The sequence below is a fragment of the Diceros bicornis genome, chromosome 4 (genome assembly GCF_020826845.1).
Source record: "Diceros bicornis minor isolate mBicDic1 chromosome 4, mDicBic1.mat.cur, whole genome shotgun sequence".
Taxonomy (NCBI): Eukaryota; Metazoa; Chordata; class Mammalia; order Perissodactyla; family Rhinocerotidae; genus Diceros; species Diceros bicornis.
Genome location: NC_080743.1, coordinates 139,790 through 164,894, shown reverse-complemented (window position 1 = coordinate 164,894; position 25,105 = coordinate 139,790). Strand labels below are relative to the sequence as shown.

Here is a 25,105-nt window from a genome sequence, read left to right as displayed (position 1 = left end):
GAAAGGCCTTAAATTGCAGGCTAAGGAATTGAGAATTGTTTATATCTGCAACAAGAAATGATTTCATGTTTCTTAGTAGAAAATTGTCATGCTCTCTAATTATGATACATTGAATGGAAGTCTTGTGGCAGGAAAACCATTTAGGAGGATCCATTTATTTTCTGCATCCTTCTCTTTGCTTCCTAGCTAGTAACCTGTGTTGTTTCACTTGAGGAGATGGTAGTCAACGGGAGCACTTGCTTGATTTCAGAGCAGAAGCTAATAATACCACCACTGTCATGATGAGCTTTCCAAAGTCTGGGCATAGAGAACCAACGGTCCTGGAGATGGTGTGGGGTGGGCTACAGAAACCATGCGAAATTGCCTTGAGACACATAACAAGAATTTCAACCATCCTTCAATCTGTTTGGCTATACTAAAGAAGAAACATCTTTTTGGTTCTCTATATCTTTAGCACTTCCCTAACACTTTGCTAATCTTCATTTTTCACGAAGAAAGTATGCCTTAGGCTCAGAGCCTTCCAGACACAACTCTACAACAAGAAATCAAGAGCAGTATTTTGTTTTCATTTATTTATTTTTGTTATTACCATCTATTTATGGCAAGTGAAATTGCTTTCCTTTTATTATATATCTTCATTTTAAAATACATTCATGTAAGTAAAATTTAAGAAAGAAAGGAATTGATTTACAGAAAAAATATCAAAAGTACAAGTGCTATGCAGATTTGGTGAAAAAGTGAAAGGGAACAGCAGTGAATACAACTGGAAAACCATAACTTGGTAGAAAATGTGGAATTTGGAGTCAGATAAAATTGATGTAATATCCAAGGCCTATTGAATAATGTAAGACAATTTACTTAAACTGTTTTGGTCTTAGCTTCCTCATTTGGAAAAATGAAGAAAATACTATACTTAACAGGACTGTTGAGAGGAGCTTAAGGCAGACTCAGTATATTTCAGGCCCTTTCGTTCTCCCTTCCCTCCTGCTGACTGCTGAGATTGGCCATTGCTCCCGCTGAGGACACGCACAGTGTGGCCTGCAGGCAAGCTCGTGGTCTGACAGCCGCGGAGCGAGTCCTCTCCTTGCCCACTTCTCCACTGACAGGCTGGCACGGGGCCTGCGGTCCAGGTTCAGGAGGGGAGGGGCTGGCTTCAGGTGCAGGAACTCCCAGACAGACATCCATTCCTCCTTCTCCCCCTTCTCCATGCAAAGCAGCTGACAATCAGCCCTTTAACGGAGACGCCTCTGGAGGAGTCAGGAGCCCAAACTAGTGCAGTCAAAACAGGGAACCAGCTGATCTCTGGCTTCTTAAGGATGCTTCACCAAATATAAAGTTAAACCCTATTGCACCTCTCACAAGCTTGGGAAAAACACTTAGTTTCACTGTCTGAGCCACGATTTCCTTATCTGCAAAATGGAACTGTCAAGGCCCTCTTTTTAGAGTCTTTGTGAGAAGGTAGAGGCTTCTAGCGTAGGGCCTGCACCTGGTAGGAAAGCTGCTCTGTGGGATTGGTCCTCTCTGACCATCGCTACATTCATGGGCAGAGCCACCATTTCAGAGTTGAAAAGACTTGGAGATTATTAAATCTTTTCTCTCATCAGAAGCAGAATCTTCTCCAGTATTAGAACTTTCCACTTTCCAGCTAGAGGCTCAGTACCTTGTAGGTAGTTTCATTATTTGATAGATTACAGTTGTTATAAATTTGATTCAAATGCTAAGTCTAAATTTGCCTTCATTTATCTGCTGTTCTTTCTGGAACAAGATTGGATAAGTCTGAGATTTAATTATTTATTCATCATTGTTAATCTGTTTCCAGGCGGCTTCTGATCTGTTATTTCTCCAGCCTCTCTTGTTCCTATGAAGGATTTTCCCACTGTCTTTGGGGTCTCAGTACCAGATGGTTTTTCCTTCACCTTCAGTTAGTCCCATGAGCCTCATTATAGTCGTTCTGATGCAGAAAAGACCCTAAGACATTCAGACAAATACCTTCCATTATTCTGGGATTTCTAGCCAGTAAACAAGAATGGTTAATAAGCTAGCATCTAAATGGGAAGACAACACAAGTTGTCTTCAAAACCTAGAGTCACAGAAAGATTGAAGGAGGAGGGCAGCTACCTGGTGGGTTGGGGAGGAACCACCGCACAGAAGGATAAATTCAGAACAGCATGCCTCGCGAGACATGAATAGGTCAAAACCATACAAGGTAAGAGCTGGGGGAATCTTTAAGTTTGCTAGCTATTTCTCTCTGATATTACTGGTGAGAAAGTTGGAAGCTGCCATGGAGAAATGTGTGCAGCCCACATACCCCGGTTAGGTTTTCTGACAGTGTGGTCTTTCCCCTACACCACACTGTCTCCTGCCTGCCCACCACCACCCTCCCTCCTGATGATTCCCCAGCCTCAAAGCCTCATTAGACCACCATCCATGGAGCCATTTTCAGTTCTACAGAGTCTGCAGAATATTTGACCTCCAACAAGGCTCCTGAATTCTTTAATTCTTAGAATCAAAGGAAGTAAGAATCTAGAACCTGGGAAGGAGAATTCAGATAGTCTAGTACAAATCTTCAGTTACAGAGACAGCAGAAAAGGAAAAAGACAAAAAAAGAAAAAAGACAAGAAAAGGCAAGACCTTAATTTTCTTTCCCAAGGTTGCACATCTTGTTACCAGCAGAGCTGGGATGAAAGTAATAACAATAACTAATTTTGCTGAATCGTTATTATGTGTCAGATATAGTGTGTTATGATCTTCATGAGCATTGCCTCAGTTATGGCTCTCAACAACTCTGAGGTATGCACAATTTTGCCTGAATTTTTCAGATAAGAAAACCAAAGCATGGAGCACTTACCTGTCTCCTAAGAGACCATAAGTTAGTTATGCACAAGACACTGGGAACACAGGGGTGCCTAAGACTCGGCCACCATCCACACGGAGTACACAGTCTGGTCATAAAGACACACACGTAGTCAAGTGAGTCTTAGGCCCTGTGACAAGTGCAACAGAGAGAAATATGGGCAGAGGCCACTCAGAAAACAAAGTAACAGATCGTCCCTCGTCTACTTCACATACAAATTTGCATCCCATTACTCTTTTTCTTAGCATTATAATAGAGGTATTTTCCATGTTATGAGTTTTTTGTAAGATCCTCATAATGTTCTATAAAATAGATGAACTACCATTTATTTAAATAAAATTTTTTTATAATATTCATTATTATAGATAACTCTGCAATGAACATCTTTGAATACTAAACTTTTTTTCTTTTTCTTTTGACCAAAAAATGCAATTAGTATCTCAACGGGTTCCAATTTCTTTCCCAAAAGCCACTTCCCTCATTTTACATACAAGCAAGCCAAAGTTCAAAGGCATTAAGCCTTTGACCATGTTAAAATAATTAATAAGTGGTTGATCTGAGCCTGAAACACAGGTCATACTCTCTCCAAGGTGATGCCTAAAGGTTGTAGGAGAAAAATATTTCTGTAGGTCAAGGTTTCTCAATCTTAGTACGTGCTATTGATATTTGGACCAGATAACTCTTTCTTGTGGGAGACTGTCCTGTGGTTGTAGGATGTTCAGCAGCGTCCTTTGCCTCTACTCGATAGATGCCAATAGCACCCCCCACACTACCAGGTGTGACAACCAAAAATATCTCCAGATATTGCCAAACGTCCCCGGGGTGGGGCGGGGGGCAAAACTGCCCTCGGTTGAGAACCATTGCTCTAGAGGGCTCCTGCTGCTCAGATTCTGAAAGCAGACCTCACTACAGCAATGCCAGTGAGAAGTCATCCTTTTCAGGATTGAATAGACTTTGATTCACAACCATATATGGACAAATCGACCCAGTGTAACTTACATACTAAACCTCAGCAAATACAGGATAAAATAGCCATAATAATTTTGAAGTAGGCTATCCAAAAGAGCAAGAGGAAATATATTATCCTGAAAGGCTTTTAGAATTCCTGCTGGTGTCCAAGAGACTATATAATCCACATGGACAATAAAATGAAGGAAAAGAACACAGAAACAGACATCAACTCCATGGCTATCATGGTCTTCCAAGCTGCAATCTCCTGCGATTTCTCTGAAAAGACAAGCCACATGCAGAGCTTGTTACCTGGCGCTCAAGTTTATGAGTCTGTGGGTGGTGATTCACACCAGGGGAAGACTCTGGCAATCAACGGGGAAGACTGTAAGGCTGGAGGAATCGCTTTCAGCTGACGCCTAGGTGTCTGGTTTCTCAGAACATAGAATTACGGGAGTCAAAATCTCAGAATGTGTCCCCATATGGGGCCACTGACTGCATCCCTTACCACTCTGATCAAGAGACCACGGTTAGAGGGTGCTAGTGGTTCTCCCCAAACACAGTCAGCATAAAGTGAGCAGAATTTGGCACAATTTGAGTTTTACTTCAATTGCTCTCTTATATGTATGCAAAGAAAAGAAGTTAGTACTGGATAGAAAAATGGGCTGGAAGTTTGCTTGGAGATAAACTGCCATCCAAGGATAGAATTGAGGGTTTTAGCAAAGAAGCATTGGGCCATTGTTCTTCCTCATTCATCTGGCATCCTGCCTCTGGAATTTGATGACTAAGCGCCTGGCCAGCAGCAGGGACCCCGGGCGTGGCAGAGGAGAAGGGGGCTCAGTAAAACCAGCTGAGGGCTTGTAGGCAGCTTTCTTCACTTCTCTGAGTCCCGGTTTACCTAACCGAGCAGCTGCTCCCCCAGGTTGTTTCAGGATTCACTGAGATAGTATATGACTCACCTGGTGTCAGTTCTTTCTCCCTCTGTGGCTCTGTAGGAGCCAGGCTGTGGGCTGGTGAGCATTCTTCTTATCTTGAAGGTCTTCTGGCATTTTGTACATAAACTCTTCAGTTAAAATCCAGGACAGAGTTGACAGTAACCTCCATGAGGGAAGAGATCGTGTCCGTCTTTCTCTCTTATATAAATGATGCCTTAGTGCTTGGTGTGTATCATGTGCTCCATAAATCTGTGCTGAATAATCAATATGTGAATGAACATATTGATCAGACAAAAAGTCTTGGTTTTGGGAAAGGAAAAAATAGCATTTATTCAGTGTTACCCTGTGCCAATCATCTTGATACACCCTTTCTAGCCATTGAATTAATTTTCTCAAATTTTAGTCCGATTTTTTGGAAGGTGAAACCATGGCTTAAGTAACTTGGCTAAGGTCACTTGGCTACTGAGTGGGTTTGGCTGAGCTTCAAAGCCAAGTCTGCCTAACTTCTATGCCTACACCTCTGTAAGCTATGTGACCAGGAGCTGTCCAAACCAGGGACCATTCTTGATCATCTTTATATCCTATTATAAGCTAAATTATGTCCCAAAACAGATGTGTTGAAGTCCTAACGCCCAGTACCTCAGAATGTGAGCTTATTTGGAAGTAGAGTCATTGTAAATGTACTTCGTTAAAATAAGGTTATACTGCAATAGGGTGGACCCTTAATCCAACGTGGCTGGTGTCCATACACGAAGAGGGAGAGACACAAGGAAGAAGTCGGCCACCTGATAGTGGAGGCAGAGATTGGGGTGAGGCATCTATCTACAAGCCAAGGATGGCTGGCACACAGCAGAAGCCTGGAAGCATTCAGGACACCAGATTGCTCAAAACGCAGTTCTGAGTATGCTGCAGCCTTGATTTGTATCTCAAATTGGCATTTTAAAAATGGGCCTTTATTTACTTGGATGTAGTAATAGTGCCTGCCACCACCATCAGACAGACCCAGTGCTCTCATGTTACATGTGGTGCAATGGCTGGCATGTCTTCGTTGGCACATAAAATGTGCCAAAGATGATAGCCTAGCAGAGTAAGAAGTCCGTACTGGTAGTAGGAAACAAGTTAGGAGTCACTTGTGCTAGGTGTTTCTCATCCAGCTCTCAAATGAGACACATTTGTGTGAAGCTGGGCGAGGCGATGGACTCTGCTCTGTCTGCTAAATGCCACTGTGCATAGAGTAACACTTTGAGAAGCTACCTAATGCATAGCTTTTTAATGCTGTAGAATAGAGTAGCTAAAATTAATTGCCACTTACTTTTTCAGAGATGAATTATTGGACAGCCTGGTCAAATTCAAAGCTTTTTGACGTATAAAACTTCATATATGGACCTCTTCCATCAATAGGCAAAGTGTAACAAAAACCTGTCTAGATGTTTTCTTTGGAGAGGGGGAGTATTATTCTGAGGGATTTATTTGCTCTTTGAACTAATAAACTCCGTGGAGATAAATGAAGATCATCCAAATGTCAACAAGCATTGCTCATTGACAGATCGTCAGCCACCACCACCGCTCGCATTTGGCAGACTCCAATTGAAGGCAGACAGGGGAGCAGGAAAGCTTTATAGTGGCAAAAGGGGAGGTCCATCCATGCGAGGTCATTGGCGTGGGGAAGCTGGAGGTGGGCTGGCTAAAAGAGGGGTGTCCTATCTAATTGGTGAGGGGGAGAATATGTGACTTTCCCCTGTTGGTCCTAAGTTGTGGGGTGGGGGCAAAAATGAGGCAAGCTGTCAGTTCAGTGCTGACCCTTTGGGGCTGATCTCTGCAAATGCGAGGTTTGGCTTTTCAGCCAGAACACCTCCTTAGTTGTCTTTGGTCAACTGAACACAGGAGGCTGAGGGCTCCAGGGCAGCTTCTGGCACAGAACCCTGGGGCCCTAATCCAATGTCTGCCAAGGTGCAAGACCGCAGCCACCCAAATGCACTGTTCCATTGCACATCCTGAGGGCAATTGTTCCTCCTGGCAGCTGCGAAGTGTCTAGAATTCATCCCCAGAGACCATGGTGGCTGTTGCTCGAGGCTTCCACCTGAAGAACAGCCTCAGGGCATTGCTCTCTCTTTCTGACCCAGACTAAACCCACTGCTCTTGCTTTGAGGCCTGTGAATTGGTCTGTGACATTTTGTGTGGCAGGATATTTACATGAGTTGAGTCCCGGTTACCTAGGGAACCTACAAGACTGGGGGCTCTTCCCTGCATCTGACCTAAGGGACAGAATGGCTCAACCAGCCTTTGCCGTGCTGGGAGCTGGAGTGAGGGCCCTGTCAAGGCTGAAGGCCTGCAGCTCTCATGTTTCCCAGGGCAGGCTGACTTCCCAGATTCACAAGTTCTGGGAGGGCAGGGCCTCTCCCAGAAAAACAATGAGTCTTTGAAGCGGAAAGGAGACAAGGGTGGGTGGACTCCCCAGGATGGGTCTTTTGGAGGCGGATCCCATAGTTGGCGGATCCCAACTATGTGAGCTAGGCTAAGGCCTCCAGTGAGCTGACAAAGCCCAGGCCCTTCCAAGGCAGGAAGCTTGCACTGGCCCTAGGCCAGGATGCATTTTGGACAGTACTTTTGGAAATAAGAAAGCCCCTGGGGTTTTTCTACACTGCTTACCTGTGTCTGCAGCTCCTGCTATTGGATGGGAAGACAGCGGCCGGCCTGGGGCTCCTGGTGCCAGGCTCACTCCACAGGGCTACTGAGGTAGAGCAGGAGCGGCCTCTGTCCCCAGCCTGCCGGCTGCCACACTTCTCCCTCTCACTGGGCTGATGCCTGAGTCTAAGCTTGCAAGGACTAGAGAGACTAAGTGTCTTCCGGGGTGACAGGGACTCAGTCATCAGCCACAATAGAGGGCTCTGAGCTTGCTTGGTTTGGCCTCATTCTCCCACTCCCACTGCTGGTCTGGGTGGCCAGGCTGGCCAAGCTGTGGGGTCAAGTCTCCCACGATCACATGCATGTCAGTGTAATACACCACCTGCACTCAGATCAGGGACTCAGAGTGTGGTTGGACCTGGTTGAGTCGGCTGTGGCAGAACCGCAGCCTCTTATCCAGGGGCTGCTTGTTCTTGGGTTCAGTCACCCACGCAGGCAGAAGCTCTTCTTGGTGGAATTTGGCCAGCACTGGCCCTCTCTCTCCTTTTCCTGTACCTCTCCACCCTGGCCTGCAATCTCCTAACATCCTGCAAGCCTGCTCCTGCCGTTCACTGCCATGTTGAGCCTGGGGAAGACACGCCCAAACTGTGTAAGGGTTCAGTCTTGGTCTTTGGATCTGGTTCACCTTTTTCTTGTTGAAGGCATCTGTCCACTTCATGGCCATGTCCAGGACTGCCACCACGTTCAGAAAGTCCCGTTCTTGCTTGCAGAGGGGACTGGAGAGTAAGTCCAGGGATGTCTTCACAGCAGATTTGGACATGGCCAGCGCAGCACCAGTGCTCCTCCTCATGTGCTTCTGCAGCCTCTTGGTCCACTCTTCCAGCTACTGGAGTTTTCTTTACTCCCTTTCAAAGTCTCTCTCCATTGTTTTAGGAATAGTCTGTTTCTTGGGCTGCCCAGTCTTGGAAGGAATGCAGCTCATGGTCCAAACCTGACCCTGCCGCCGGGGTCTTCAGCTGCAATTCAGTCCTCCTTTTTTTTTTTCAATTTTTTTAAGGAGACTTGTTTTACTTACAGTGGAAAATTATGCCAGGAACAAAGTCAACACAAACATATGTACGGAACATTACTTATGCAAAGAATGCTTGTAAGGGGTGTATCAGTGCAGAAGCAAGAAGCTAGGAGTAAGGAAGAATTCTCCCCTGCAGGTTTCAGAGGGAGCAGGGCCTGGCCCACACCTTGATTTCAAACTTCTAGCCTTCAAAACTGTGACACAATAAACTACTGTTGTTTTAAGCTGCCTAGTTTATAGTGCTCTGTTATGGCAACCCTAGGAAATTAATACACATCCTCTGCATGAACAATTGCCTCACACATTAGAGCTTCTCTAGGCACGTGTATTGAACTAAAGTAAACTTCTCTGGGAAGAATGTTCTTCTGTTGCTGGAGGTGCTCGAACACAAGTAGAAGACCACTCAGTGGGGATGTTGTTGAGGAAGTTAAATTATTTCTAAGAGTCCCACATAAACTAGATCCTATGATCTTAAGATAGGAAGAGCTTGGAGGGGAATGATTCTGGGGTTACAGTACAACATTTGGAGGTGACTCTGACTAGTGTTACTAGTAAAATGGGATTTTTATAAATTTGCCCAGTCTCATAAGCTACAGCCATCAATTAGAAAAAGATTTTTTAAACTGCTGCTCATGTCTTTCTCAATGATTTATCCACCTTCAGTGTTCACCCTCCATGTGGCTTGTGGGTTTTATTGCTTTGTGTATATCGTGCCATTTTTCAGCCCTAGGAGTGAAAAATGTGTGTTTCAGGTATGAAATACCCTCTGGTGCTAAGAAAGCAGGAGAGATTAAGACTCACCAGGCCTCCAACAGCCCCGAGCGCCTCACCTCCTCTTGGATTTAGGAAGTTCTGGGTGACTCTGACTGTGGAAACTGCAAAGCTACAAATGAAGCAAATTGTGCCCGTTTCCAGTCTCCTCCTGTATGTTCCTTGCTGGAAATGGACCCTCTGTCTTTGATTGTTAAAGGAGTCTTGATGCCTCTCTTCTGATTATCCCCAGCTATTGGATATTGATTTATCATTTTCATAAAATTGCAAATGGGAGCCTGTTGCCTGAGACCAGTCATAAATTATGAAAATGTGTTCAGCTCTTCTGTAGGGATGCATCTTCTTACGGGGAGAATTTCACAGAGCTAAATTTAACTGCTTTGTGTGGGTTTGCAAGAAGGTTCGATGTTCCCAGCCCTCTGATGAGGAGGGGAAAGTAGAAAGGGACTAACATTTGCTAAGAACCTGCGAGGGACCAAATTCTTTACATGAAACTTCCTTTAATGCTATTAACACAATAAAGCACAATCGCACTCTGCTTTGATAGAAGACAAAATAGAGGCCCAGAATGCCAAAAAGGCTTTCACAATGTTGGTGAAGGGGCAGAGCCAGGTTCAGACCTGCCTCTGTCTGCACTGCCATTCTACAGGGTGATAGTAATATCTCAGCCGGGGTGGATGGGGCAGATTTTATTAACATCAACCTGAAACTGTGCTCTTCAAGTTCTGACAGATTTGCTCCAAGGAGCCATTAAGAAAGGCCACTGATCCAAGGACTATAAATTCACACTTTCTTCATACACAGCTATAAGCAGCTATTTAAAACCTGGATAATATCCTCCTTAAAATATGTATCAGATTTCTGTGTATTTATGCTCTGTCACTCTTGATTTTTCCATCCTTGAGTCCATTAATAGAATTTTTCTTAATTCCTTTTCTCTTTTTATGGTTTTCCATGGGGCTAATTTGCAGGCAAAACTGCTAATTTTGCAGTTGCTTTCTGCTTTGTCAGCGTGATACTAACTGAGGGGTTATTAATAGAATAGGATTCCTTTTCATCCTTTGCTCTTGACTGTTGTAGGAGGTGGCACAAAATCCATTATTTAATAACATTTGTTCTTCCTGAAAGGTCATCACGCCGGCCTTTCACTTTCCACTAAGCTGTAGCAGTATCAGCACAGCAGCAGCCACTTTCTCTTCCTGAAAGTCTTCTGGAATTCCTCCAGCTTATATGGTTGATATGAAACTGTCTTTGAGAAAGGGGTCCAGCTGAGAAATTCTCTCAGTATCTCTGTGGATTTTCCCAACAGTAATTGCTAGCCATAAGTACTGGTGAGTGCCCCAGTCACTACATTCCTAGATTTGGTGCGGAATTTGGGTTATATCAGTTAGGCATTGTATTTGGCTGCTAGTAGCAGAGAATAGAAATAACAGTGACCTAACAAGATAAAATATATTTTTTCACAGAAAATATATCTTTGACTAGGCATTCAGTGTTGGTATGGGGACCTCATGCTGTCTTCAGGGACCCAGCCTCCTTCGGCTTTCCAGTTCATCGTCACCATCATGTGGCTTCCGTTCTTGAGGTTGGTCTATGGTCTCAGACAGCACTGGACCCATGACTGTGAACACATGATTCTAAGTAGGAATCAGAACATAAGAGCAAAAGGCAAAAAGGGACAGATCAGCTGTCTATCCATCTCTTATGGAACTTTCCAGAAGTCCTCCTAGCAATTTCTGTTCATATCCTCGAGCTGCAAGTGCAGCTTGGAACCACAGTCTCTTAGCTGGGCACATGCTGCCACCAATAAACTAGAGTTTTCCTACTAAGGAGAAAGGGTACGACAGTATTAGAGAGGTGGGTTGCATGTCTGCTGGATGGAACAAAGGGAATGACTAAATAGATGAAGCCAGTAAGCCTTTATTAAGCACCTATTTGTGTCTAGAGATGAAGGAACACAAAGTTTTGATTAATTCCTTTAAGGAATGAAAACCTACATACCTTTTGCTCATGTTGTCTTCTTAGCCTAGAATGCTTTCTTCCTTGCTCAGCTGGAAAACTTGTGTTAATACTCCAGGCTGTGCTCAAGCATTGCGGGCTGTCTGAGGCTTCTCTGAGGGTTCTTCCCAGGAGGAACACTTCAGCAGCTGTCCCTATAGCACTTTGCCCTCACCTCTGTGTCACTTAGCTCCTCAGAGGTGAGGTGAAGACAGGAGGAGAACCAGGCAAAGCTGACCTCAGCTCCTAGCCTCTGGCCAATACTTCTGCCCTTCAAGGGCAGCTTCCTGCCTTTAGAATAGGGAGTGCTAAATTCCACCTCAGGGGCTTCTGTGAAGATTCAGTGAGATTATATGTGCAAGGTACAGCTGCAGGCAATTCCTAAAATACGTTAGTTTACCTTATTATGCTGTATTATATGCCTGTTATGATTTACAGGAAAAAGAAATAAACTTCTATCTTATTTAAGCCACTTTTATTTTTTTGATTTTTTTAATAACATTCAACAGAAACTTAACATTCTAATTTATAAAGTTTCTGAAGATATATTATTCATATACCTTTCCTTGAAATGCTACTTAAAGATATATTCTATCCAAAGGAGAAAAATGTCAAAATTCAGTAGTTGAAAGTGGGGAAGTTTAATATGAAAAGACTGGCAATGAAGATTAATCCATGCAGCCTAGAATTAAGTCTAAATAATGAAGTTATATTTGCAAAACCGTCTCTTGAAAACCAAAAAATATACAAACATATAAATAACAATAAGTTAACTATAATAGAAATGTATAAAATTTCCAGGTCATAGAAACAAAAACAAAAAATAGAGTAAAAGAGCAGAAATTGATGAACGTGAAACTACATAGTTGTCCTCATTTTTCACAAGAGACTCAATAGATAGAATTCTGTTGCTAAAGATACTATGTTATGAAATATAAATGTGAGCAAGTTACCTAAAATTATAAACATAATTGCGAATGGGGCTAAAAGTGAACTACAAACCTTTCAAATTGCTGGATGAGAAGAACAGAGGCAAAATTCTCAAACTATAGCTAAAGATTTTTTAAAGTGAAGGAAAAAGCAAGGACATATTTTTAAAATAACAGAAAATAAAATAAAGATGTAAGACTATAATAATTTTGTTAAAACAATAATTAGTAATTACAATAGAAGAAATAATTAAACTACATTTTAAATGTTTAGATTAAATCAAAATAAAAAGCCATATGCCTAAAACAAAACATCTTCAAAAAAATGGCAAAAAAGAAGGGCAGGGGAAAAGCAAGACTAAGAAAAAAAAAGGAATGCATTGTTATTATTATTGTTATCAGACAGACTTGAAATCAAGGTAAAATTGATTATATGATGAGGTTTACTAAATACTAAAATACTAAAAACAAGGAGGTTTACTAAAATACAACATATAATGAGACTATAACTCTAATGACTCTTTTTTGTGTGTGTGTGAGGATGATCAGCCCTGAGCTAACATCCACGCCAATCTTCCTCTTTTTGCTGAGGAAGACTGGCCCTGGGCTAACATCTGTGCCCATCTTCCTCCACTTTATATGGGATGCCCCCACAGCGTGGCCTGACAGGCAATACATTGGTGCGCGCCCAGGATCCGAACTCGGGCCGCCAGCAGGGGATCGCGCGCACTTAACCACTCCGCCACGGGGCTGGCCCCATCTAATGACTCTTAAAGTATTGGAATAAATAGAACCAAAGTATATGAAACAAAACTCATGAAAATGCAGATTAATTAGGCAAAAATCTGTGTGCACAGAGCACTCAAACAATATAATAAGTAATTTGAAATAATATGTAGACATAAGCAAAACTAGAGAAATAGCTATATATATTTAAATAAAAATAAAGCTAAATCAAACTTTATCATCTGTAAATATAAAACACACTTTCTTTTCAAGGAACCATGAAATAGTTTTAATAATGATCATATATCAGGAAATTTTGAAAACCTCATGAAACTCAGAAAGTAAAACTATTGCATTCTACATATTCTGGCAAAAGTGCAATAATACTAAAAACTAATAACAAAGCAGACATAAAAGTTCATTTAGAGAGGTGGACATGATCAATTTGTGTGTCAAAAAGGGAGAAATCTAGAAAATACCTAGAAATATCTGGAAAATTACAGAATTAAAACACTAATATCAAAATCTATTTATCTTTGCCAAAGATGTACTAAGAGGGAAATTCACAGAATTTAAGTAAATTAAAAATATTAATTGTATACTTAATAAAACTTAGAAAATAGACTAAACAGTCTAATTGCCAAATAAATCCAAGAGGAGTTGCCTTAAAGAAATAAATGAAATAAATCAGCCATTAGTTTTTCTAAGAAAAATAAATGAGAGCAAACAAAACATATAAAATTAGGAATGGAATGGAGATAATTGTCTTAAAATTACATGGCAATTACTGCAAATAATATTTGTGTAATCTACTGTAATAAGTTTTGAAATTCTGGATGACAGTGATTATTTTCTAGGGAAATACATGGGTTTAAAAGTAGATTCAAGAGGGCCGGCCCTGTGGCTTGGTGGTTAAGTGCGCGCGCTGCGATGCTGGTGGCCCGGGTTCGGATCCCGGGTGCGCACCGAGGCACCACTTCTCCGTTCATCCTGAGGCCGAGTCCCACATGCAGCAACTAGAAGGATGTGCAGCTACGACATACAACTATCCACTGGGGCTTTGGGGGGAAAAAAGAAAATAAATAAAATCTTTAAAAAAAAAAACAAACAAACAAACAAAAAAAAAGTAGATTCAAGAAACTAAATTTTATTCTGTAAATACAGTGCACTGGAAGTCCTATAAATCCCCTCGCTGTAAAACACCTAGAAATAAGGAATAAAATGAGAAAAGACATTTGTAAATGCAGAACTGAGCTTGCAAGACCATATGTAAAATTCTTAACGATGAGATACAAAGTAAGAGCATGAATTCAGACAGGTAAGCAAATAATTTAAAAAGTAACTGCTCTTTGTATATTTACAGACCCAAATCTTTATTACAACCTACCATCCACCCGAGGGCAAGTGTGAGGTAGGAAGTAGAAATAGAGACCCCCTCAAATAGCTGAGATTCCCAAATCACTATATCATTAATTGAAATGTAAACTAAAAAGAGAAAAAAAAGAAAAATGCTCCACATGGAAAGTTGACTCTTTTAGTCTTGGATGGGAATGGAAGGAGAAAAATATCTCCCACGTGAATTTTTGCCTGTAACAACAGTATCATCATTCCTAAAACCATAACCTAGGAACTTAATTTAAAGCTGTTCTGGGTTAAGAACATTTTCCAGCACCTAAAATAAACAAACCCAATTCCTCTCTTGAAAAACACACCTCTAAACCTGGTCTTGTGGAAGTCCCAAGTATAAAGGCCCAGCAAACATAATTTCACAATAAAAACGCACAAATCACGCAGCACAAAGCAAAGCCACCATGAATGAGAGTCAGCAGAAAGATTCCCAAGGACCTCACACACAAGACAGGCATGGAAGAGGAACTTCAAGTAAGGGCCAAAAAGTCAGTAGAAATGAACCAAGAGACTTGAAAAAGAATCAAAGAGAAATTCTTAATGTTAGATATATAATAATTGAAATTAAACACTCAATACTGCAGGTATCAGATAAGATGACCGAATGAACTGGAGAAGCATCTGATGAAACTGCCCACGGTGTAATACAAACTAAGATATGGACAATATCAAAGATAGAGTTTATGAGACCTCGACAATAAAATGAGGGGGGAGGTCTAATATATTTCTACTTATAGTTCTGTCAAAAGATAATTTAAGGGGCCATTCTGGTGGTGCAGCAGTTAAGTGCCTGCGCTCCACTTCAGTGGCCCGGGGTTCATAGGTTCGGATCCCGGGCATGTACCAACGCACCGCTGGTCAAGCCATGCTGTGGCGGTGTCCCATATAAAGTAGAGGAAGATGGGCACAGATGTTAGCCCAGGGCCAATCTTCCTCAGCAAAAAGAGGAGGATTGGCATTGGATGTTAGCTCAGGTCTGATCTTCCTCACAAGAAAAAAAAAAAAAAGGTAATTTAAAAAGTGTAGAAGAGGGGATATTTGAAGAGACATCACTAAAAATTTTTCAACCTTGAAGAGACCAGTCCAATGAACGCCAAGCTGGATAAATAAAACAAATCTACATCTGGGCATATCCTAGTAATATAAAAGAACGTCAAAGATAAAGACTAATCTTAAAGGCAAATAAAGGGAAGAGTTAACTCACCTACAAGGGAACAATAATTAGACTGACTTAGCTTCTGAAAAACCACAACAGAAACTAGAAACAATGGGAAAAAAATATATGTAGAATACTATGAGAAAATAACTGGAAACTTAGAGTTGTATTCCTAGAGAAACTATTTTTCAAGTTCATGGGAAAAATAGGTTTTCAGGTAAATAAAACTAAGTTTACCACCAACAGACCCTCAATAAAGGGACATATAAAAGATGTATTTCAGGAAAAAAGATCAGTCCCACAAGAAAAGTTGGAAATACAAGAAGAAATATTGAGCAAAGAATATGGTTAACATGTGGAAAATAAAAACAAGCGTTGACTCTATAAAACATAAATAATAATTTTCAGCTTGTAGGTTTAAAATAAAACTAGTTAAAGCTAAAATATTGTAAAAGACACCATATAAACTGACAGGTAAACCATTAGAATTAGAATATTTTATGATGCTTCTATTATTCAAGGGGGAGGGTAAAGATATTAATTATCATTTAGACTTTAAGTATAAATACTTACATTTCAAAGTTGGCTATAAAAAATAATAGAAACAGAGTATATCACTTCAAAATCAGTAGAAGGAGGAAAATGATATGAGATAAAAAAAATTCCATCCAAAAGAAGGCAAGAAAGGAAGACAAATACATAGAAAAAGTAAAATTAATAAAAAGCACAAAAAAGATGCTAAAAGTAAATCCAAATATATCAATAATTATGATAAATATGACTGGATTAAAATCTCTAAGTGAAAGTAAAATTTTTCAGATTGGATTTTTTAACATACTATTATTTGGTATTTGTAAGTGATATAAGTAAAGCACTAGGACACTGAAAGACTGACGTGAAATGGGAAGAATCACATTTCTCAGGCAAACACTATCCAAAAAAATTTATATCAGTTTTGCTAAAATTAAATAAAATTAATGTGAAGGTCAAAAGCATTTTTTTTTCTTTTTTTTATTGTGGTAACATTGGTTTATAACATTGTATAAATTTCAGGTTTACATCATTATACTTCTATTTCTGCATAGATTACATCATGTTCACCACCCAAATACTAATTACAATCCGACAAGGGGATATAACACTTGTAAATATCTATGCATCCAAAGTAGGAGAACCTTAATACATAAAACAATTATTAACAGACAGAAAAAGAGAAATAGCCAGTAACGCAATAATAGTAGGGGACTTTAACACTCCACTTACACCAGTGGGTAGATCATCCAAACAGAAGATTAATAAAGAAACATTGGCCTTAAATGACACTCTAGACCAGGTGGACTTAGTAGATATATACAGAACATTCCATCTAAAAACTGCAGAATACACATTCTTTTAAAATGCATTTTTAAAAATAGAAAAGGTTACTACATGATAATGAAAGTTTTAATTCCCCTGTAATTCTAATGATTCTAAATCTGTATGCACTTCAGAAGATGACCTCAAAATATATAAGGCAAAAAAGAAAGTGAAAGATCAAGTAAAAATGGATAAACCTAAGACTTATTAGACTATTTCAAACAATTATCTGTGTAAAATTAAGCACAAAAATTAGTAAATACATAGAAAATTTGAACAACACCACTAACAATTTGATCTAATGAACATATATATAAACACTCTTGCATCAATGCCAGAGAACACACGTCCTGTTTAAGCACATTTAGACACTTTATGAAAAATTACACCCTAGGCCATAAAGCAGTTTCAACCAATTTCAAAGAATTGTCACTGTACAGACCATATTCTCTGACCACAATCTAACTAATGCAGTGAAAAGTTACTCACAAAAAGATAATTAAAATTGGAAATTTTGAAATAAACTTTAAATATCAACCCAGGTAACCATAATTTATTTTGTAGCCACTCGCCAACGTTCTCACAGCAGAACTGGTCAGAGAGAAAACACATCCCTGCTGATTGGTCTCTTTCTGAATTCACCATCACTAGACTCAAGCAGATCTTCAAGGCTGCTTGGCAGTCATGCTAATTTCACTCTCCTACTCATTTACATGACTATCTCACCTATTTTCTCTCTCCTCAAACCACTGCACCTGCTCCCACACTTCCTCTCAGCTTAAGACTTTGCTTACTACTTCCCTCAGAAGAAAGAAGCAATCAGAAGGTAACCTTAACAAGCTTACAACACAAAATGTGTTCACTGGTGTCTACTTTGGCTTCTGTTTCGATACACGAATTCTTCATGGCCCTTGTAGACTTTAACCCCTCCACTTTCACACCAGATCCCACGTCTTGTCACCTATTCAAGAACATAGCTCCCCCGATCCTCCACTTCATTTCCTGCATCATTAATTTTCCTAATCTTATAGACATGCAAATTTTCCCATCGTATAAAGAGAACATGCTTTTCTCTACGCACCACAATATTTCCCTCTCCCCTTGTATAGAAAAATATCCTTATGGCAGCCATGGGAATGTGTCTGACCATCTCCACCTACAGGGAGTGTAATTGACCAGGAGCCCAGTTGCTACACTGTGAAATCTACCTCTACATTTGCACCAAGCCCATGTTTCCCATGAGCTAGTCTCAGTCAACGGCTGAGTGCAGCAAGGACCCTAAAGCAGATCCGTTTAGTCCACTAAACTAGGACTCCTCTGATGGCTGACTTTGGCTCAAGGACTCTTTGATAGCCTTGAGGAAATGTCCTTAAGGTGCATGGCGGCCTCTGATGTGTTCATCCAGCCTTCCATCCCTTTTTCCTTCACGCAAGCTCAGCTTTGCATCGCAGTCAGAGGACTACCCCAGTCTGTTTAAGCTCTCTCTCAATTTTTTCTAACACAAGCATGTTCCCTAACAAAATCCTCGGGCATTCATCCCATCTTGGAGTCTGCTTCTCGGAGGACTCAGACTAATGCACTGTTCCAAAGAGTTCACTTTTCTCCGTCTCCAATTCTTCTCCTCTCAATTTGTTTTGAATCCATTCTAATCAGGTTTGTGAGCCACAACTCCATTAAAACTGTTCTTGTCAAGAACATCCGTAATCTCAAGGTTGCTAAATTGAAAGATTAAACGTTATCCACATCTCATTTGCTCTACTGGTAGTATTTGCTATAGTTCATCCCCCCCCCACACCCCGCTTCCTTCATACATTTGGGTGACAAGATATACTAAGCTGCAACTTGTTTATCCAACTCCTACTCAACTTCCCCATTTAGATGTTTATAGGTATCTCAGATTTAACCAGTCCAAAACTGGGAGTTTGCTCTTCCCCCCAAATATTTCTTCTCTCTTAATCTTCCCAACCTGTAAATAAACACTTTATCTTGAAAGAGTGGACATTACTACAGATCCTATGGCCATTAAAAGGATAATGAAGAGATACTACAATCAGTTCTATGCCCACAAATTTGATAACCTACATGAAATGGAACAATGACTTGAAAGTCACAATTTGCCAAAACTCACACAAGAAGAAATAGACAATCTGAATAGGCATATAACTATTAAGGAGATTGAGTTTACTATAGCTGATTCTCTGCTCTACATTGGTGAATCACAACTTCAGACATCTGCTCATTTTCTTCCTCGAAGAGCAGTTTCTGATTAGTGCTACGGCCAATATTATTTTCCCTTTATTGAGTATTTTCTGTGAGCTATTATTCTGTGCTAGTTGCTTTTGATATACTGTGTACTTTTTACTTCTTTTGACAACCCTCTTCATTTTATAGAGGAAATTGTAGTTCAGTGAAATTTAGTATTTTGCCCATTATCCAAGAGTTAGCTGAGTGGATGAACTGGAATTTGAAAAACGCTTGTCTGACTCCAAATCCTGTGCTTCCTCTGTGGCTCCATGCTGGTGCATAGAAAGATAGAGCTGCTGCCCTAGAAAATGGGAATCAATGGAACATTGCTGTCCAGTCTCTAAAGGTTAGTAGTCTTGCCTGCTCCTGTTCTAGCTTCTTGGAAGAAGGTGTTGGGTCTTTGCTTTACAACATCTGTCGAGACATCAACTTCAAAGTGTTCCAACTGGGTGTTTGATCTCCTGCCAGCACGTTTTCTGACACACGCTGGAAAATAAAAGTAGAAAACCAGGAATGGTTTAGTCATACTTGTTAAACATTTATGGTACCAGCCAGGAAAGATGTTGACCTTAAAATTAAGAATTAGAAGCACACATTTCAAAAAAGAAATCAGTTCAATAGGAACAAAACCAGTGAGACCTGGGAGAGGCTTCTGGGTGCCCACAGAAGACACGCAGCACAAGCAGCTGCTAAATGATTTATTGCCTCTGGCTTTCACTATTTATGGTGCAAGTCTCGGGTGGTACAGTTTTGCCCTGTACACATGTTTTTCATGAGAGAAAGGGGAAACCCTGCCATTTTTTGTAGTTTCAAAGGCATAAGAAAAAGGAAGTGGTTTGAGAGGAACAGAAAACTGCCTTCCAAGTGTGTGACTTGAAGTGTAAGAAGACGGGTAAACTGTACAGTTAAACAGACAGGTCTGCCTTTGAGATCATTTCTTTTATATATTGTTTATTGTGGTAGAATATACACAACATAAAATTTACCATTTTAACCATTTTGAAGTGTACAGTTCGGTGGCATTAAATATGTTCACAATGTTGTGCAACCATCACCACTATCTAGTTTCATATAAATGGAATCACACAACATCGGGTCTTTCGTGGCTGGCATCTTCCTTCACTTAGCCTCACGTTTTCAACGTTCATCCACATTGTAGCAGAATCAGTACTTCCCTCCTTTATATGGCTGAATAATGTTCCACTGTACGGACATTCCACATTTTGTTTGTCCTTTCATCAGCTGATGAATGTTTGGGCTGTTTCCACCTTTTAGCTCTTGTGAATAGTGCTGCATAGAGGTCATTTTAGATCTGCCCCCATCTATTTGTCAGGTCTCAAGGAAAGTTGTAAGGACCCTACACTTTTGCCCTAAGGCCCCACGCCTTTGCACAGCCCCACTCCCACACTACTGAAGCAGTTTCAGTTTCATCTTCTTAGAGTCCCTCTTCTTCCACCCAACATAAAGCAGCTCCTTGCCAGGCCCGTTTCCATCTCAGGCTCTTCCTTGTTTCTTTCCATCATCACAATTTGTAATGAGGTTGTTGATTTTTTAAAAATGTCTGTGCCCTCTACTTCAAGTCAGCTCCCTAAGGAGAGGAAACCATATCTGTCTGAGGAGTTGTTCTCAGCACTAATGTCATGGACTGCTACATAGCAAGTGTTTAATAAATAACCTGGTAATGGAGATATTGAGCTAAATAGACTTTTGAGATGTTATCAGACTTGATCCCTTGCTGGGCTCTAAACTCTGAGGGTCAAATAAAACACAGCTTGAACACCTACTTCAGTGGATGGTAAAGCTCATCTGTGCACTGTGAGGAGAGCCGTTCTGATGCTACTGTTTTGCTTCACAGGAGTCAGCTCAAGAAGAGCCTTCTAAGCCAGGTTCCTCTTCTTAAAGTGTTCTTTCCCCATCTGTCTACAACCTGGGTCTTTGTTTAACGGTCCCTCCTTTGTGAGACATACCCTAACCACACTATTTAAAATTGTGGTGGTTGGGTTGTCTTTTCTTACATTTCTTATCCCTCTTTTTGGACTTTTCCTCCTTAGCATTTATCACCATCTGACAAGATACCTCATCTATTGGCTCCCCACTAAAGTGTAACTCTAGGAGGGCAGAAATCTTCATGTGATTTGTTCACTGCTGTAATCCAGTATCTTGAACAATTACTGTGCATATAAGCATTCAGTTAATATCCGGTGAATAGATGAACAAATAAATAAATGAGCAGACTCTGTCCTGGGGGTGCAGGTTGGCACCACCGTCAGTCTGTAGCTTCTCAGTCACATCTAGAGCAGGATCTGTGGGACTCTGTGACTCCTGGCTCCGAGTCACTAAGTCTTAGCAGTGATCCTAGAACTCCTGGGTTCTACTCTGGTTCCAAACTGCAGGGAGCATGATGTGCTCCCTATCTTGTACCAAATGTTCCTCTGCTGAGCTCCATCCTGCTCCCCTTCCAGAGATGTACATGGTTTCAATTCCTGCAAGTCATTATATCTATCGTAGACTATTTCTGTCTGTTCTGAAGGGATTGCCATGGTCTTTCTTATTGAGGAGTAGGAAATAACACCTATTGTGTGCTGGGCATTGTATAAGTTATGTCTCATTTAATTGTGGCAATGATCCTGGGAGTCAGGTGGGTATTATTCTATCCCTTTTACAGGTGAGGAACTAAACATCTGTAATTAAGCCCAAAGTCACCAAGCACATAAGAAATAACGCTCAGGATGAACTCATGTTCGACTGTAAATTTGCAGTTGAAACTATTTCCACCCTTAGATATTGCATTAGTTGTCTGTCGCTGAAAAAATCCCACAACATATTTAGCAGCTTAACAAAACACCCGTTCATTATCTCACTGCTCTGTAGGGCAGAAATTTGGTCCTATATGGCTCAGATCTCTGTTCAGGCAGATTAAGGTACCAGCTGGCTGTGCTCTCACCGGGAGCTCAGGGACTTCTTTCAAGCTCATTCCTGTTATGAGTAGAATTCAATTCCTTGGAGTTGTAGAAATGAAGTCCCTATTTTCTTGCTGGCTGTCAGCTGGAGCTGTGCTCAGCTTCTAGAAACCACTCACATTTCTCCTCACATTGCCCCTCAAGCCAGTAACAGCACATCGAATCTTCCTCATGCGTGTAATCTCTCTGACTGATACCAGCCAGAGAAAATGCTCTGCTTTTAAAAGGTCCATGTGACTGTATTAGACCCACCTAGATAACCTCCTTTAGCCACAGGATAATATAACGTAATCATGGAGTGCTATCTCATCAAGGGGAAGGGTAGTATACAAGGGTGAGAGTCATTTGGTTCACACTTGGAACCTGCCGACCACCGATGCTGTCAACCTGCAACAAGGCCGTGTTTCACCAGCAGCCACATGGCCTCAAAGCAGGCACCAAAATCCTGGTAGATTTCCTGCAGGCCATAAGCTTCCTACAATAGTGAGAAACAGAGTTCCATTGTTTTTATTTCAATATCCTCCAATTCCATGAGATTCCTTCATTCTCTGCACGAGTTAGCTGGGCTAGGCAAGGAGAGAACCAATAACAATTAATTGCCTAATGTATATGATGATGAAAAAGGCGTTGGAGGAGAAATAAAAGTACGCTTCTAAACACATTCATAAGTCTAACTAGAAACTAGAAGAATATGTCAAGAAATAGTAGCCAAAATTATTTTTCTTAACTTTATGAAAGGTAAACTTGGTACCACACTTCCTTCTATAATTTTTGTCTTCTTGGGAAGTTTCACGTAAGCTCCAAGCTGCAAGAATGAAAGCTCCATGCTGGTGCCCACACAGCGAAACCTGAAAAATCGTCTGAGATGGCTACTAGCAATCGGTGCTAATTATGATTCAAAACTGAGGATATGGAGGGCTCTTCAACTCAGGGAAAGGGCACTGCTATCCAGAGAGCTGCTGGGCTCAGCTTTCCCCTAACCACCACAGCACACAAATTGAGGAGGCGACACAGCTGCCTCAGATTTCAATAAATGTCCCGGTGGGAGCATCAGAAAGCAGGCGTTCTTACTTGAAAGAACAGAAGGATCCTGTAACACTCCAAAGTGTCCTAATGGAACAGTAGGAACTTTCTGTCTACCCTAGGGTTTCCATGTCATCTCTCAAACCTCCAACAATTAAATGAAAATTTACAGCTGCTGGTTTTCTAAATAGCTCTCCTCCTTAGCTTTTCCCAAGACTCTGAGAAATTCCAGAGTTACTTTGTTCTCAACTCTGTAAGAGACTGTGAATCTTTTCAGCTTATATGCCATTCTTTTCCTTAACACTCTTGCAAGACTATTACCATCTTCACTGTGGAAACTATGCCTTATTGTATATTTTTGTATAATTCAATGTCTGGCACATAATAATTGATTAACAAAATGTCTAGTGATGTACCACCAGCCAAATCAGTGCTCTGTGTTATTTTTCCTTTTGTACTGTTTTATTTCTAAGTCTCCTCTAAGACCAAGGTTATGTATTTATGAGTTATGGGATTGAATTAGGGTACCAATTATTAGTGTGAGCTCACCGGAGAGACTTAGGTTCTGTCTCTGCTTGCAGCCAGTCATAGTGTGAGTGCGCTGAGAACATCTGGGAAGGGTTCACAAGGATCTAGTAAAAGCAGTATACCACAGGAACAAAGGTAAAGTTCAAACAGGGGCTGGTAAATCCATCAAGAAAAACGTTGAGCTCCAAAGGAAGGTTCAGTTTGGGTGCTGAAAACCTCTTGCACCACTCAGATCCATTTGTTATCTCCTGTTATAAGAGCCTCCAAGACTATAATATACTTCATTTTTTTTCAATGAAAGTGTCCTCATTCCTTCTCTAAGAAGAGAGGTACGAGTCCAAACATTCACATTCAGTATGGCGGTCAGTTGTGAGGCCCTGGAAGATTAAAGTAAGAGAGTTTGTACAAGAAGCTACAGAGTCCTACTGTTGTAGTTTGCCCAGAGGGCAAAATTGGTATTCGTTAACTCCTTCATCAACTGTCCATGCTAGATTCCCCTCACCCTTGTCTAGCATGTTAGCTGGTCTGGGTTGTCTGCCCAGTGGGTGACCTAGACTTTAATCCCTAACAAATCTGAGTACTTAGTCCCTCTTCCCTTGTTCACGCATGTTTGCTGTAGTTGACCTCGGTCATTACCAGGCAGGAAGTTTGAAGAGACACCCCAGTGACTCCTCTGGATTCCAGACCTGCCCCCTCAGTGTATTAGTCACCCTCTCTCCTTATTGTGACAGACAGAATAAACTCCTGCAGCCAGTACAACAATGCTCTTCTTAGCCTAATGGTCTGCTGACATGTGAGGAGTCCAGAGAGATTCAGTGGTAGTTATGGCACCCATTTTAGTAGAACTCTACTTTATCCCCTGGGAAAGAGTTTGCCCCCACCACAGAACTAAGCTCTGTAGCCAGGCAGAGCCTGAGATTAAGGGAATGGAAGCACAGATTCACAAATAGATCACTGGGCATGAGAGTTGGGGTGGCCATTTTCCCCCTTATTATCTGGAGCCATATGTTTTGGTTAAACAGGACAAAATGCTACCAGTTCAAGGTACATGCCACATCTTTTTTTTTTTTTTTGCTGAGGAAGATTGGCCCTGAGCTAAAATCTGTTGCCAATCTTCCTCTTTTTTATGTTTTTTTTTTTTTTGCTTGAGGAAGATTAGCCCTGAGCTAACATCCATGCCAATCTTCCTCTATTTTATATGTGGGCTACCACCACAGCATGGCTGACAAAGTGGTGTAGGTCCACACCCAGGATCCAAACCTGCAAACCCGGGCCACCAAAGTGGAGCACAGCGAACTTAACCACTACGCCACAGGGCTGGCCCTATGCCACATCTTGAAGGATAGAAGCTCACCCTGCAGCCATTGTCCTACTTCCAGTGCCTTAGCTGAGTCTTCACAGGCCATTGCACTCTTTTATCAAGCTGGCTGTTTCTAGGTGACAGGGCACGTGTAAGACCATAAACCCATAATCACAAGCCCACTGTCACACTTGCTTTGCTATAAAATGAGTCCCTAGATCAGAGGCAATGTTGTGTTGGACCCACACCAATGGGTAATATTTTGTATAAGCT

At 41.1% G+C, this 25,105-nt stretch overlaps 1 pseudogene; it reads right to left on the bottom strand.

Moving 5' to 3' along the window:
* Positions 1–7,606: 7,606 nt before the first annotated feature.
* LOC131405027 (bridging integrator 3-like) lies at positions 7,607–8,344 on the bottom strand (annotated as a pseudogene).
* Positions 8,345–25,105: the final 16,761 nt, after the last annotated feature.